We start from the raw sequence: 14,695 nt of genomic DNA, 5'->3' as shown, positions 1-14,695 counted from the left end.
ATAGAGGAACTAATTATCACTTCAGTGGCAATCATATTACAATACAGAAATAAATCAAACTAACATGTTGTACACCTTGAGTTTACACAATGGTTCATCTCAGATATATTCAATAACACGTATACACAAAACAAAAACAAATAACTCAATACCTTCACCATGACCCATAATGTGTTGTTTGATCTAGCGCCTGTCGACACTGGCAATCTTATATCAAGCAATAGCACTGTTTATATACCATTTTCCAGCCACATCAGCCTTTTCCAAGCTCCTTGAACTTCCCAAACTTTTTTCCCACAGTATTTTCATGCTTGCCCTTCTCTTTGTCTAGAACACTCCTCATGTCTGATTCCTTCTCACTTTCACATTCCCTGATGCTCTCTACTAAAAATTCTTTTTGGCACACGCACCCCAATGTTTACAGCAGTGCTATCAACAGTAGTCAAATTATGGAAAGAGCCCAAATGTCCATCAACTGATGAATGGATTAAGAAGATGTGGTTTATATATTACAATGGCATGCTAGTCAGCAACAAAAAAGAATGAATTCTTGCCATTTGCAACAACGTGGATGGAACTGGAGGGTATTATGCTAAGTGAAATAAGTCGGTCAGAGAAAGACAGATGATATTATATGATTTCACTCACATGTGGAATTTGAGAAACTTAACAGATGAACATGGGGGAAGGGAAGAAAAAATAAGATAAAAATAAAGAGAGAGGCAAACCATACGAGACTCTTAAATATGGAGAACTGAGGTTTTTATAGGGGAGGTGGGCAGAGGGTGAAAATGGGTGACAGGCATTAAAGAGGGCACTTTTCGGGATGAGCACTGGGTGCTATATGGAAGAGACAAATCCCTGGGTTCTACTCCTGAAGCCAAGACTACACTGTATGTTAACTAACCTGAAAAAAAAAAGAGCCCTTTTTATTTCCCTCATAATACTACTTTCAACATTTATGATCTCACTTATTAATTTTTATGCTATTTTTATGCTATGCTATGCCAGTGGCAAATAAGCCCCAGGCAGAGACAGAGGTCTCATTTGTCTTAATGATCCATGTTATCACCAGCGCCTACCATTGTGCCATAAACAAAAGATATGTTCAGTGAATATTTCTGAATACTTGAGTGATCGAACGAGTGCTTCGAGTTCTGACATTTCATTCCATCTGTAAGTAATAGAATAATCTGAATGCCTGGAATTAGCCAAAAGCATAGATTCTATTGCAGAGCACTGATCTACTTAACTAGAGCATTCTCAATCAATGTTTTCAGTTATCATCAACACAGCTCTCATGCATCTCTTGATTCACGCATTTGTTGAATGTCTGCTTTGTGCCTGATTACAGGATAGCATAATACAATGCAAAAGCGCCTCACCAATCTAGGACACATCTTAGGTCACATTAATATTAGTACTCAAATACCGCTATTTCCAACTTCCTGTCTGCTTGTTCAGGAACTCAAATGCCTTAACCCTCTCCCCCACCTCAGCAACAAGAGGGTTTTGTATGCACTTCGACATCAGCTAAATCGTAGCTCCCATTGTACTCTGCTACTCCAAGTTCACCTTTAATTACCACTGCTGGTCTGGTTATCCCATACAAGCTTCTGAGCCCACTAAGGTGTCTATCCTTACCTTTTCATCTGCAACATTAATGCTCTCAGCTCTAACAGTACTGCATTATGTCAGTAGCCTTTGCAACATCCCATACCACTATATTAAGCTCAATTAGAAGAAGATAGGGTTCCATAGATGGATGGGTTGGACACCTGTACCAGTAAGAGTAAACTCACAATTATACCAAGTAGATTCAAAACTGTAAAAGCCTCAAAACAATATGAGGGTGTTTCTTTTTTTTTTTTTTTAATGTTTATTTATTTTTGAGAGAGAGAGACAGAGCATGACCTGGGGAGGGGAAGAGAGAGAGGCAAACAGAATCTGAAGCAGGCTCCAGGCTCTGGGCTGTCAGCACTCGAACTCACAAACTGTGAGATCATGACCTGAGCTGAAGTCAGACATTTAACTGAGTGAGCCACTCAGGCGCCCCTAGAAGTATGTTTCTTGATCATGTGATAATACTGGGTGGGAGAACAGATTGGTGAGGCAGCCGTCTCCCATATAGTCATTCAGAGACCTAGACTTATGAGGGTTCTGCCATCTTCTGCAAGTGGCTTCCAAAGTTCCCTGAGAGAGGTCTCAAATCGGTAGCAGGAAGGAGAAAGGAGAATGGAAGAGCACCACGTGTGATTTTTATGAGCCAGTCCTGGAAGTAGCACCTTCACCATCACTTCCTATCATACCCCACAGGATAGAACTCAGTCATGGTAATGACACATAATGACAAGAAGAGCTGGGAAATGCGGTACCTACATGGGCAAATCACTTTTCAGTAACAATTCATAAACTTTTGAAGGGTAGTAGGCTATGCCTGCCACAGCCCATAGTGTTTCAGAACATAGCTTTTCAGTCCACACAGAGAACCCTTCATGTCCCCAAGATCTGCACATGTTTCTAAGATGGTTAGATTGGAACCAGTTTCAGGATTGGGCACTACACCATACCCAGACTAATCATTTCAGCAGAATCTTTAGTTGATGTGGCTAAACATAAGAACTTCAGCAAGGGTTCAAGGTTCTCCTTGTACTTTGGCTTTTGGAGCCTTCCATTGAACGATAAGTTACATCAAGTTTTAATATTTGGGACAAAATATGGTTTTCCAGTTTCAAAAAACTCCTCAATCTCCAAAATAAAATCACTAGGAGCAAATATATTTTTTCTGGTAATCGTGTTGCTTAAAACAATCTACCAGTCCTATCTCATACCTCAAATTCAATCTTTTAAGATCTTTGTTAGGAATTTGAGATGAGCCTAAATATTGGCAGGAGTTTATACAGGAATAGAAACTAAAGAATTCTAGATGAGATGTAAGATTTGAACAACGACTGACAAGAATTCATTCATTCATCCATTAAATATAGCTCTGAAGCACAGAGACAGAAATTGACTTTCCAGTCTATAAACCAGAAATAATATTCTTTACACGGACCTATAAACTACCTTACGGTAGGTGCTATTTGTTATTCTTTTGGTAATTTTCACAAAATTTACCACAAAACCTATTTCACTAAAAATTTAAAAGCACAGCTTAGAGTTCCTGGAGTCTTTACACTATGATTTCATTGATGATCTTAAGGTCAGAAAATTAGAACAAATGCAAACAGATGATAGGTATTTTCAAGATAACTTTCGGAAACAGCCAAAACTAAGGGTGAAAATAAGGGTAATATATTTTAGAATTGTAACCATAGGCAAGAATCCAAGCTCACGAAGCTCAGTCTTCAGAACGTCGGTTAAACAATGACATTTGGGAAAGTCAGTATGCAGTAACTCTCCAATCTCCTCTGAAGGAAAGCCTGGACAGGCCTGGCCTAGCTGTCTGGAATTTGAGGGGCCACCTCAGAAGGTAGAAAAGCTCTTGCCTGCATCTGTGGTGCACAGTGCCAGAATCCAAATACCACTTGTGTTCCAAGGAGAGATGCCAAGGGTCAGTTTGCAGAAATGAGTCCAAATGTGCTGTTGAACCAAAGAAGCTTAAGAGCCAAGCCAAGGGAGCCAAGAATCCAGGCAAGGCTATACCAAGAAACAATGGGTCAGAAATGGGAACTGGGAGGTAATGACCAGGATCTAATGATTTTGGCCATCCTTCTTCTAGGTGGGGTATAAAGTGGGACAAACCGGCAGATTTAAAGTATCTAGGACAGAGCAGACAATGAACAAATTGACTTTAAAAAATTAGGATAAAAATCAATTCTACCAAAGAAGATTTCTAGGAATGTGACACAAATGGTAACAAATGTAACTTGATTTGAAAAACAGCCGATAGGTTTTGGCTTTTCCTAATCATATTCTTTATTGACTCATTTTCAAAGAGACTTTTGAAATTTAACCACTGAAGTCATTGGTGGAGAGTAATCAATTACTAAAAGTAGACTTACATAAAATCTGGGAACCCTAATGAAACACTAAGTCACATATCCGTATCCTCTTTTGTTGTCACCTAACAAAGCAGAGGCTCAAAGAGTGAAGGTTTGATCGTGACAGGGTGAGCATTTAATAGCAGTATTTTTTTAGTGTAACTTCCTTAGATTGGGTTTCTGTGAAATAGACACAATTACAGGAATTCATGTACAAGTGATTTATGAAGACAGTGCTCCCAGGAAAAGCCAGTTAAAGAGCGGGAAAAGAAGGACAGGGAGGGGAAAAGCTAAACAAGAGTGCAGCAGCCAATCCCCCTGCTTCTGGAAAATAGCAGCACCTTGATTCCACCAGGCATCTTGATTGTAGGCTGCATCTAAGTTTTCCTGTCCCTGAGCAAGGGGGCTTCCTTTCACACTCGTACCTTGCACTGGGCCAGCCTTAGCTAGGATTCCCCTGAGCAGACATCAACACGAGGCACTTCTAACTGTGTTCACAGGCAAGCAAAGGTAGCCGTCTTTTGAAATGTCGTAAGTATAGGCTGTGGAAAGCCAAAGTGCAACACATCGAGAGTAGGGACTCTGTGAAGGATTAAAAGCATCTGGGGGGAATCGGGGCAAAAGACTGATAATTGTGGTGGTGTTACAGATGATTTCAGTTTATGTATGTAAACATGATTCCATTAACAATATTTTTATATGATACCATGATTAAATATTCTTTTATAAGAAAAAGCAATGTTTCTTGTCATATGTGAAAGCAACAAAAGGATGTAAAAAGGGGGGAAATTGACATTTCCCACAAATTCTCTTCCCTTTCTATTCCTCTAAGTCAACAATGTTAAAATCATTAATTGTTTATTCTTAACATCTTTACCCATATTTATGTAAGCATATGGACATGTAAGGTTTGTTTTTATTAAAAATGGTAGGGGCGCCTGGGTGGCTCAGTCGGTTAAGCATCTGACTTTGGCTCAGGTCATGATCTCACGGTCTGTGAGTTCAAGCCCTGCGTCGGGCTCTGTGCTGCCAGCTCAGACCCTGGAGCCTGTTTCAGATTCTGTGTCTCCCTCTCTCTGACCCTCCCCTGTTCATGCTCTGTCTCTCCCTGTCTCAAAAATAAATAAAGTGTTAAATAAAAAAATAAATGGTAATAGCATACACAATACTTTTTCCTTGCCCACATAAAATATTACATGGCCATCCTTTCAGATAAATACATATATACATATATACATATATATATATATAATTCATTTTCAAAAAAGAGAAAATATTCAATATGGATAACCCAAAATGTATTAAATCATTTCCCTCTAAATGGCAAACATTAAAGATGATTCTTTTTCTATGTCACTATAAATAATGCTAAACTAAAAACTTGTGTACCTATGTCCTTATATGCAAGTATTTTATTTACATAGGATAGATACTAAAAGGTGGGATTTCTGGGTCAATGAGTATGTAGGTCTCTAATTTTAAAAGGTAAAGAGAAACTCAGTTGATCACCTTGCTTCCTATTTCACTGAGAAAATAGAAATAGTCAGAGGAGAACCTTCACAAACTGCCTCCAACAAATTTCCTTCCCACTGACCAGGATCTGCATCATATACCATGTCCTCCCTCCCACCATAAACCATCGGTCCATTCTCCTCTCTAAACCCCATGTCTCTGTCCATATACTATCTCATTCCCTCCTTGCCTACTCAAGGACGCTGTTTCTCCAGCAATGCTCCCCTCTTCTGTTCTCCCACACTAACTAAATTCTTCCATTTGCTACAGTTTAATATACATTCAGGCTATAACCACTTCTCACCACATTTAATATCATAACCTTTGGTCCAAGCTGTCATTTTTTCCTGGATCATGGCCGTACCTGCCAAATGGTCTCTCTGTTTCAACTTTGTTCCTTTACAATCCATTCTTCACATGGTAGTCAGAGTGATTCTTAAGACAGATCAGGTCTCCAGAGTGAAGATTCTCTAACAACCCTATTTAAAATTTTTAATCACCTCTCATGTCCCAATCCCTAAATTGTTCCCTTTCTTTTATAGCATTTTTCACGTTTAAATAAAATCTGTAATTTACATATCCTAGATTATTTTGGATACTTCATAAGTTAATGCAAATCATGCTCAATTCTTATTATTGCATTTCTGTCTTTATATTTTCCAAGATTATGAAAAGCACTTAAAAAGTAGAAGGGATTTTTACAATAGATATCTAATACTTATCACCTGCATTTGACCATTAACATTTTGCTGTATTTGCTGTATCATGTTTCCTTCTCCTTCCTCATTCTATCCAGCCATGCAGCCATCTTATTTTTGATACATTTCACAGTAAATTGCAGAATCAAGTTTAACTCACTGATTTTGCTCATTTTTAATTGGGTTGTTATTTGCTTAGTGAATTATAGGGTTTCCTTCTATATCCTATTTACCACTTCTTTGTCAGATGAATGCTTTGTGTATATTTCCCCCCATCTGTGGTTTGCCGATTCATTTCCTTAATTGTGTATTTTGACAAGCATAAGTTTTAACTTTCAATAAAGTATAATTTATCAATTTTTATAGTTACTGCTTTCTGTAACCTTAGAAACTTTTGCTTATATACACAATGAAGAAATTCTCCTGGCTTTCTTTTTTCCCCCCTGAAAGTTTGATGATTTAAGCTTTTGCATTTAGGCTAATAACTCATCTTGAATTAAGTTTTATGTATAGTGAGGTAGAATTAAGCTACTTCTTTTTTTATAATATATTTTATTATGTATTATTTATATATATACATAGATATATATGTATATACACACACACACACACATTTAAAGTGCATTTTAATACATTTTATTTTTAGAGCAATTCAGGTTCACAGCAAAATTGAACAGAAAGTAGAGAGAGCTCCTGTCAGCATACTGTGCACTACCTGTTACCAATCTTAGGGCAGGACTACAAATACTTCTGTCCACTGAATCTTAATATTAGAGTCACCAAGGAAAACACAATACAGTTAAGCACTGGATGGAATAATACTTTACTTACATAAAGAGACAGAGAAAGATCAGCTTCAATACAGGGTGTGACCCATGGCCAACAGGTCTCTCCTGGCAGCCAATACAGGACAGTTTGCTTACTTACATCCTTCTCTAGCAATGGTTAAAAAAAAAAAAAAAATCCTGACCCCCCCGGCCCCGCCTTGTGGAGTCTAAAATACTCAAAGCTAGTGGACTCGCTGAGGGCCAACGACTTCCATGCTTAAGCAGAACAAAGAAACACGCACTGCTCCTGAAACAGGAGAAACAATTTCCCGCTACAAGGTGGTAAATCTAGCACAGGCTGTGCAGTTCTTTACCTGTTGGTAAGTTAGTGCTGCAGGCCCAAGGCTCGTTGTTTTACAGAAGAGTAGGGATCAAAAGACTGAATGTATGAGACTGCATTTCTCAATAATTCCCATATACAACCTGTCCCCACACATGCATAACCTACCCCCACTATCAACATCCTGCACCAGAGTGGTATATTTGTTATAACTGACACATTGTTATCAGCCAGAGCTCATAGTTTACATTAGGATTCCTTCTCTGTGCTGTACATTTTATGGGGTTTAACAAATGGATAATGACATGTATCCACCATTACAGTCTGCACACTAGTTTTACTAGCATAAAAATCCTGTGCTCTGCCTGTTCATCTCTCTCTCTCCTACTCAAGACTGGTGACCACCGATTATTTTTACTGTCTCCATTGTTTTACTTTTTCTAGAATGTCATACAGTTGGAATCACAGTATGTAGCCATTTTGGATTGGCTTCATTCACTTGGTAATATGCATTTAAGTTTCCTCCATGTCTGTCATGGCTTGATATAACTCATTTCTTTTCAGTGCTGAATAATATTCCATTCTCTGGATGTATTTGAGTTTATTCACCCATTCACTAATAAAGTACGTCTTGGTTGCTCCAAAGTTTTGGCAGTTTTATGAATAAAGCTGCTATAAACGTCTGTGTGAAGGTTTTTGTGTAAACATAAATTTTAAAATTCATTTGAGTAAATACCAAGAAATATGATGGTTGGATCACATGGTAAGCATAGGGTTAGTTTTGTAAGAAGCTGCCTGTCTTCTAAAGTGACTGTACCACTTTGCACTCCCACCAGCAATGAATTGGAGTTGTTCTTTCCAAATCCTAGCCAGTATTTGGTGCTGTCCGTATCCTGAATTTTTACCATTCTAATAGGTGTATGGGATCTTTTTTGCTGTTTTTTTTAATGTTTTATTTATTTTTGACAGAGAGAGAGAGACAGAGCATGAGCAGGGGAGGGTCAGAGAGAGAGGGAGACACAGAGTCCGAAGCAGGCTCCAGGCTCTGAGCCATCAGCACAGAGCCCGATGCAGGGCTCGAACTCACAGACCACGAGATCATGACATGAGCCGAAGTCGGACGCTTAACCGACTGAGCCACCCAGGCGCCCCTCTTTTTTGCTGTTTTAATTTGGAATTCTCTAGTAACATGATGTCGATTAACTTTTCATGTACTTACTTGCTCTCTGTGTATTATTTTATTTATTTATTTATTTATTTATTTATTTATTTATTTATTTATTTATGAGAGAGAGAGAGAGAGAGAGAGAGTGAGTAGGGGAGGGACAGAGAGAGGGAAAGAGAGAGAATCCTAAGCAGGCTCCACACTGTCAGCATGGAGCCCAATGCAGGGCTCAAACTAACAAACCATGAAATCATGACCTGAGCTGAAGTCAGATACTTAACCAACTGAGCCACCCAGATGCCCCTGTATATCTTCTTCTGTGAGGTGTCAAAGTAACCTGCCCAGTTTTAAATCAGGTTGTTCATTTTCTTTTTGAGTTTTAAACTTTCTTTATATATTTTGGATAACAGTCCTTAATTAGGTATGTCTTTTGAAAAATATTTTCTCACAGTCTATATTATCAACTTATTCTCTTGACACTCTCTTTTGCAGAGCATGTTTGTAATTGTTAGGAAGGCCAGCTTCTCTATTCTTTCTTTCACGGATCTTGCCTTTGATGTTGTTTCTAAAAAGTCACTGCCATACCCAAGGCGTCTAACTTTTCTCCAAGGTTATCTTCTGGGAGTTTTATAGTTTTGTGTTTTGCATTTAGACCTATGATCCATTTTTTAAGAAATTTTTTTAATGTTTATTTATTTTTGACAGAGAGAGAGAGAGAGAGAGAGAGAGAGAGAGAGAGAGACAGAGCATGAGCGGGGGAGGGGCAGAGAGCGAGGGAGACACAGAATCTGAAGCAGGCTCCAGGCTCTGTGCTGACAGCAGGGCTCGAACTCACAGCCCTGTGTGTACATGCAGGGCTCGAACTCACAGACCATGAGATCATGACCTGAGCTGAAGTTGGACAGTCAACCAACTGAGTCACCCAGGCGCCTCCCTATGAGCCATTTTGAGTTAATTTTTGTGAAGGTGCAAGGTCTGTGTCTGGATTTATTTATTTTTTTGCATGTAGATGTCCACTTGCCCTGGCACCAAATATTGAAAAGACTATCTTTGCTCCATGTATTGTTTTTTTTTGCTTCTTTGTCAAAGATAAGTTGACAGTATTTTTGTGGGTCTACCTTTGGGATCTCTATTCTGTTTCGCTGATATATTTGTTGATCTTTTCACCAACACCATGCTGTCTCAATTACTGGTAGCTTTATAATAAGTCTTGAAGTCAGGTAGTGTGAGTCCTCCAATTGTTCTTCTTGTTCATTATTGTGTTGACTATTCTGGGTCTTTTGCCTATGTGAACTTTAGAACCAGCTTGTTAATATCTACAAAATAACTTGCTGAGATTTTAACTAGGATTTTATGGAATCTACAGATCAGGTTAAGGAAAACTGACAACTTGACAATATTTATCCTTCTTATCCATGAATATGGAACACTTCTCCATTTATGACGTTCTTTGGTTTCATTCATCAGAGTTTTGTAGATTTTCTCATTTACATCTTGTGCATGTTTGGTTTTATAACTAAATATTTCATTTGAGGGATGCTAATGTAAATGTGTTTTTAATTTCAAATTCCACTAATTACTGGCATACACAAAAGTTGTTGACTTTTGTATGTTAATCTTGTATCTTGCAATATTACTATAAATGCTTAAGTTCCATGAAGTGTTTTTTTTATTGATTTTTAAAAATTTCTACATAGACAATCATGTTATCTACTAAGAGTTTTCTTTCTTCCTATTCTGTACACATTTTCTTTTCTTGGGTTATTGCATTACTTAGGACTGATAGTATAATGTTGAAAAGCAGTGGGTAAGAGGGGACACCCTTTCCATGTTCCTGGCCTTGGTGGGAAAGCTTTGAGTTTCTCACCATTAACTATGATGTCAGGTGAAGGTGTTTTGTAGATGTTCTTATCAAGTTTTGGAAGTTTTCCTTCTATCCCTAGTTTGCTGAGTTTTTGCCATGAGTGGATATTGGATTTTGTCAAGTGCTTTTTACGCATCTATCTATACGATTATGTGATTTTTTTTTTCCTTCTACAGTCTGTTGATGTGATGGATTATATTGATTTTTGAGTGTTCAATTAGCCTTGCACACCTGGGATAAATCTCGCTTGCTTGTGGTATATGACTATTTTCATACATTGTTGGATTTGAATTGCTAATATTTTGTCAAATATTTTTGCATCGATGTTCATGGCAGACATTGATCTGTAGTTTCCTTTTCTTGTAATATCTTTGTCTGGTTTGGTATTAGGGTATGCTGGCCTCATAAAATGAGTTAGGGAATACTCCCTCTGGTTCTAGCCTCGGAAGCACATTGTGGGGAATGTATTTAATCTATTGCTTTAATGTTTGGTAGACTTCACCAGTGAATCCATTTGGGCCTGGTGCTTTGGGAGGTTATTAATTATTGACTCAACTTATTTAACAGATACAGGCCTACTCAGATTGTCTATTCCTGTGTTGGTTCAGGCAATTTATGACTTTCAAGAAGTTGATCCATTTCATCTAGATTATCAAATTTCGGGGCAGAGAGTTGTTCATAATATTCCTTTGTTATCCTTTATTATTCATCAGATCTATAGGAACGACTCTCCTTTTATTTCTCAGTAATATCAATAATTCATGACTGCTTTCTTATTTTTTAGTTAGTGTAGCTAGAGGGTTACCAATTTCATTGATCTTTTCAAAGAACTAGCTATGATTTTGTTGATTTTCTCTATTATTTTCCATTTTCCATTTCATTTATTTTTCCAGTATATTATTTTTTTAATTTCTTTAAATTTAATCTGCTTTTTTTTAGCTTCCTAACATGGAAGCTTAGATCTTAGATCTTTCTTTTTTTCTAATATATGCATTCAATGCTATAAATTTCCCTCTAAGCAGTGCCTTTACTATATCCCACAAATTTTGATAAATTGTGTTTTCAATTAATTCAAAACATTTTTAAATTCCTCTTGATATTTCTTTTTTGAACCATGTTTTATTTAGAAGTCTATTGTTTAATCTCCAAGTATTTGGGGATTTTACAGATTTTTTATAGCTCTTTTATTTGTTATTGATTTCTAATTTAATTTCACTTTAGCCTGAAAGTAGACATTGCATGATTTCTACTCTTCTAAATTTGTTAAGATGTGTTTTATCACCCAGAATATGATTCATTTTGGTGAATATTCCATGTGAGTTTGAAAGGAGTATTTAGTCTGCTGTTGTGGGATGAAATAGTCTACAGATGTCAATTTTATCTAGTTGAATGATGGTACTGCTGAGTTCAACTATCCTCACTGATCTCCTATTTACTGGATCTGCCATTTCTGATAGAATATTTTTAGAATCTTCCAAATATAATAGTGGATTCATCTATTTCTCCTTGTAGTTCTATCAGTTTTTACCTCAAGTAGCTTGATGTTCTATTATTAGATGCATACACATTCAGGATTCTTAGATCTTCTTGGTGTACTGACCCTTTTATCATTATGTAATGCCCCTCTTTATCTCTGATAACTCTCCCTGCTCTTAAGTCTACTCTTTCAAACATATAGCTACTCCAGCTTCATTTTGATTAATGTTACTATAGTAGAACTTTCTCCATTAATTTACTTTTAATCTATATGTGTCTTTATATTTAAAGTGGGTTTCGTGGGGCACCTGGGTGACTCAGTCAGTTAAGTGTCCAACTTCAGCTCAGGTCATGATCTCGCGGCTCATGAATTTGAGCCCCGCGTTGGGCGCTGTGCCAACAGCTCAGAGCCTGAAGCCTGCTTCAGATTCTGTGTCTCCCATCTCTCTCTTCCCCTCCCCTACTCGTGCTCTGCCTCTCTCTCTCTCTCTCTCTCTCTCTCTCTCTCTCTCTCTCTCTCTCAAAAATAAACGTTAAAAATAAATAAGGGAAGGGAAGCAAAAATAATATAAAAACAGGGAGGGGACAGGGGCGCCTGGGTGGCTCAGTCGGTTGAGCAACCGACTTCCACTCAGGTCTTGATCTCACAGTTTGTGAGTTTGAGCCCTACGTTGGGCTCTGTGCTGACAGCTTGGAGCCTGGAGCTGCTTCAGATTTTGTGTCTCCCTCTCTCTCTGCCCCTAACCCATTCGCATTCTGTCTCTGTCTCTCTCAAAAATAAATAAACATTAAAAAAAATTTTTTAAAAAATAGGGAGGGGACAAAACATAAGAGATCCTTAAATATAGAGAACAAAATAAGGGTTGCTGGAGGGATTGTGTGTAGGGGGATGGGCTAAATGGTCAAGAGGCATTAAGGAAGACACTTGTTGGGATGAGCACTGCGTGTTGTATGTAGGTGATGAATCACTGGATTCTACTCCTGAAATCATTATTGCACTATATGCTAACTTGGATATAAAGTAAATATATATATATATATATATATATATATATATATATGTATACACATATATACACACAAACACACACATACATACACACATGTATTTAAATAAATAAATAAATAAATAAATAAATAAATAAATAAATGAATGAATGAATGAATGAAGGAATGGTGGGGGTCAGTGCCTGGTGCCTGGGTGGCTCAGTCAGTTAAGCATCTGACTTCAGCTCAGGTCATGATCTTACAGTTCATGGGTTCAGGCCCCGCACTGGGGTCTGTGCTGACAGCTCAGAGCCTGGAGCCTATTTCAGATTCTGTGTCCCCCTCTCTCTTTACCCCTCCCCTGCTCATGCTCTGTCTCTCAAAAATGAATAAACATTAAAAACATTTTTAATAAAAAAATAAAGTGGGTTTCTTATAGACAACATATTGTTGGGTCTTGTTTTTAGATCCACTCACAATCTGTCTTTCAAACCATTGACATGTAAGGTGATTTTCATATAATAGAATTAATATGTACTATATTTGCTACTGTTTCTATTTGTTGCCCTATTCTTTGCTCCTGTTTTTGTCTTCCATACTTTCTCATATATTTTGTGGCACTAAGTATTTTGTATGATTCCATGTTTTCTTCTTAGCATATCAATCACTTTTTTTTTTAGTGTTGTCCTTAATTCACAATATACATTGCAACTAATCTAAGTCCACTTTCAAATAACATTATGCCACTTCACAGGTAATACAAGTATCTTTTAATAACAAAATACTCCTAATTCCTCTCCCCTTCTCTTGTATCATTACTGTCATTCATTTTTCCTATAAATAAGCACATATTAGCATATATAAATATATGTGTGTGTGTATATATATATATATGTATATATAATCAAATACATAGTAGCTATGATTTTGAACTGTTATATATCAATTAAGAATAAGAAACATAGGGGTGTCTGGGTGGCTGAGTTGGTTAAGCCTCCAACTTTGGCTCAGGTCATGATCTCAAGGTTTGTGGGTTTGAGTCTGCATCCGGCTCTGTGCTGACTGATAGCTCAGAGCCTGGAGCCTGCTTCAGATTCTGCCCCTCCTCCACTCGCATTCTGTCTCTCTCGCAAAGATAAACATTAATTTAAAAAAAAATAAAGAATAAGAAAAATAAAAGATCTACCTTTATCACCTGATGTTCTTCTTCTTTTTTTAATCTGGATCAGAGTTTTTGACCCACACCACTTCCCTTCTCTCTGAAGTGCTTCTTTTCACATTTCTTCCTAGGCAGACTAGCAACAAATTCTCTCAGTTTCTGTGTGAAAAAAGTTTTCTCCTTCACTTTTGAAGGGTCATTTTTCAGGGTACATAACTTTATGTTGGCAGCTTTTTTTCTCTTAACATTTTAAAATATTTCACTCCATTCTCTTCTTGCTTACATGGTTTCCGAGGGGTAATTTTTATCTTTTCCGCTATAGGTATTTTTTTTCTTCTGGCTTCTTCCAAAAGAAGTTTTTTTAATCTTCGATTTTCTAAAGTTTAAACCAAACATGCTTAAATGTAGATTTTTTGGTATCTCCTGCTTAGTACACTTTGAGGCTCCTGAATCTGTGATTTAGTTTCCGACATTAACTGGGAAAATGTTCAGTCATTATTGCTTCTGTTCCTTCCTCTATTTTTTTTTTTCCACTTCTAGTATTCCCAATATGTATATGTTATACCTTTTATAGTTATCCCACAGTTCTTGGATCTTTTTTTAATCATTTTTTTTTCTCATTCTTTCTTTTCCCTTGCTTTTTAGTCTTAGAAGTTTCTATGGTCATATCCTCAAGCTCAGTGATTGTTTTCTCAGCCATGTCCGTCTACTAATGAGTCCATCAAAGGCATTCTTCATTTCTAT

The sequence above is a fragment of the Herpailurus yagouaroundi genome, unplaced genomic scaffold, assembly GCF_014898765.1.
Source record: "Herpailurus yagouaroundi ecotype Mexico unplaced genomic scaffold, PumYag 29, whole genome shotgun sequence".
Classification (NCBI taxonomy): Eukaryota; Metazoa; Chordata; class Mammalia; order Carnivora; family Felidae; genus Herpailurus; species Herpailurus yagouaroundi.
Note: the sequence above shows the minus strand (reverse complement) of the source record.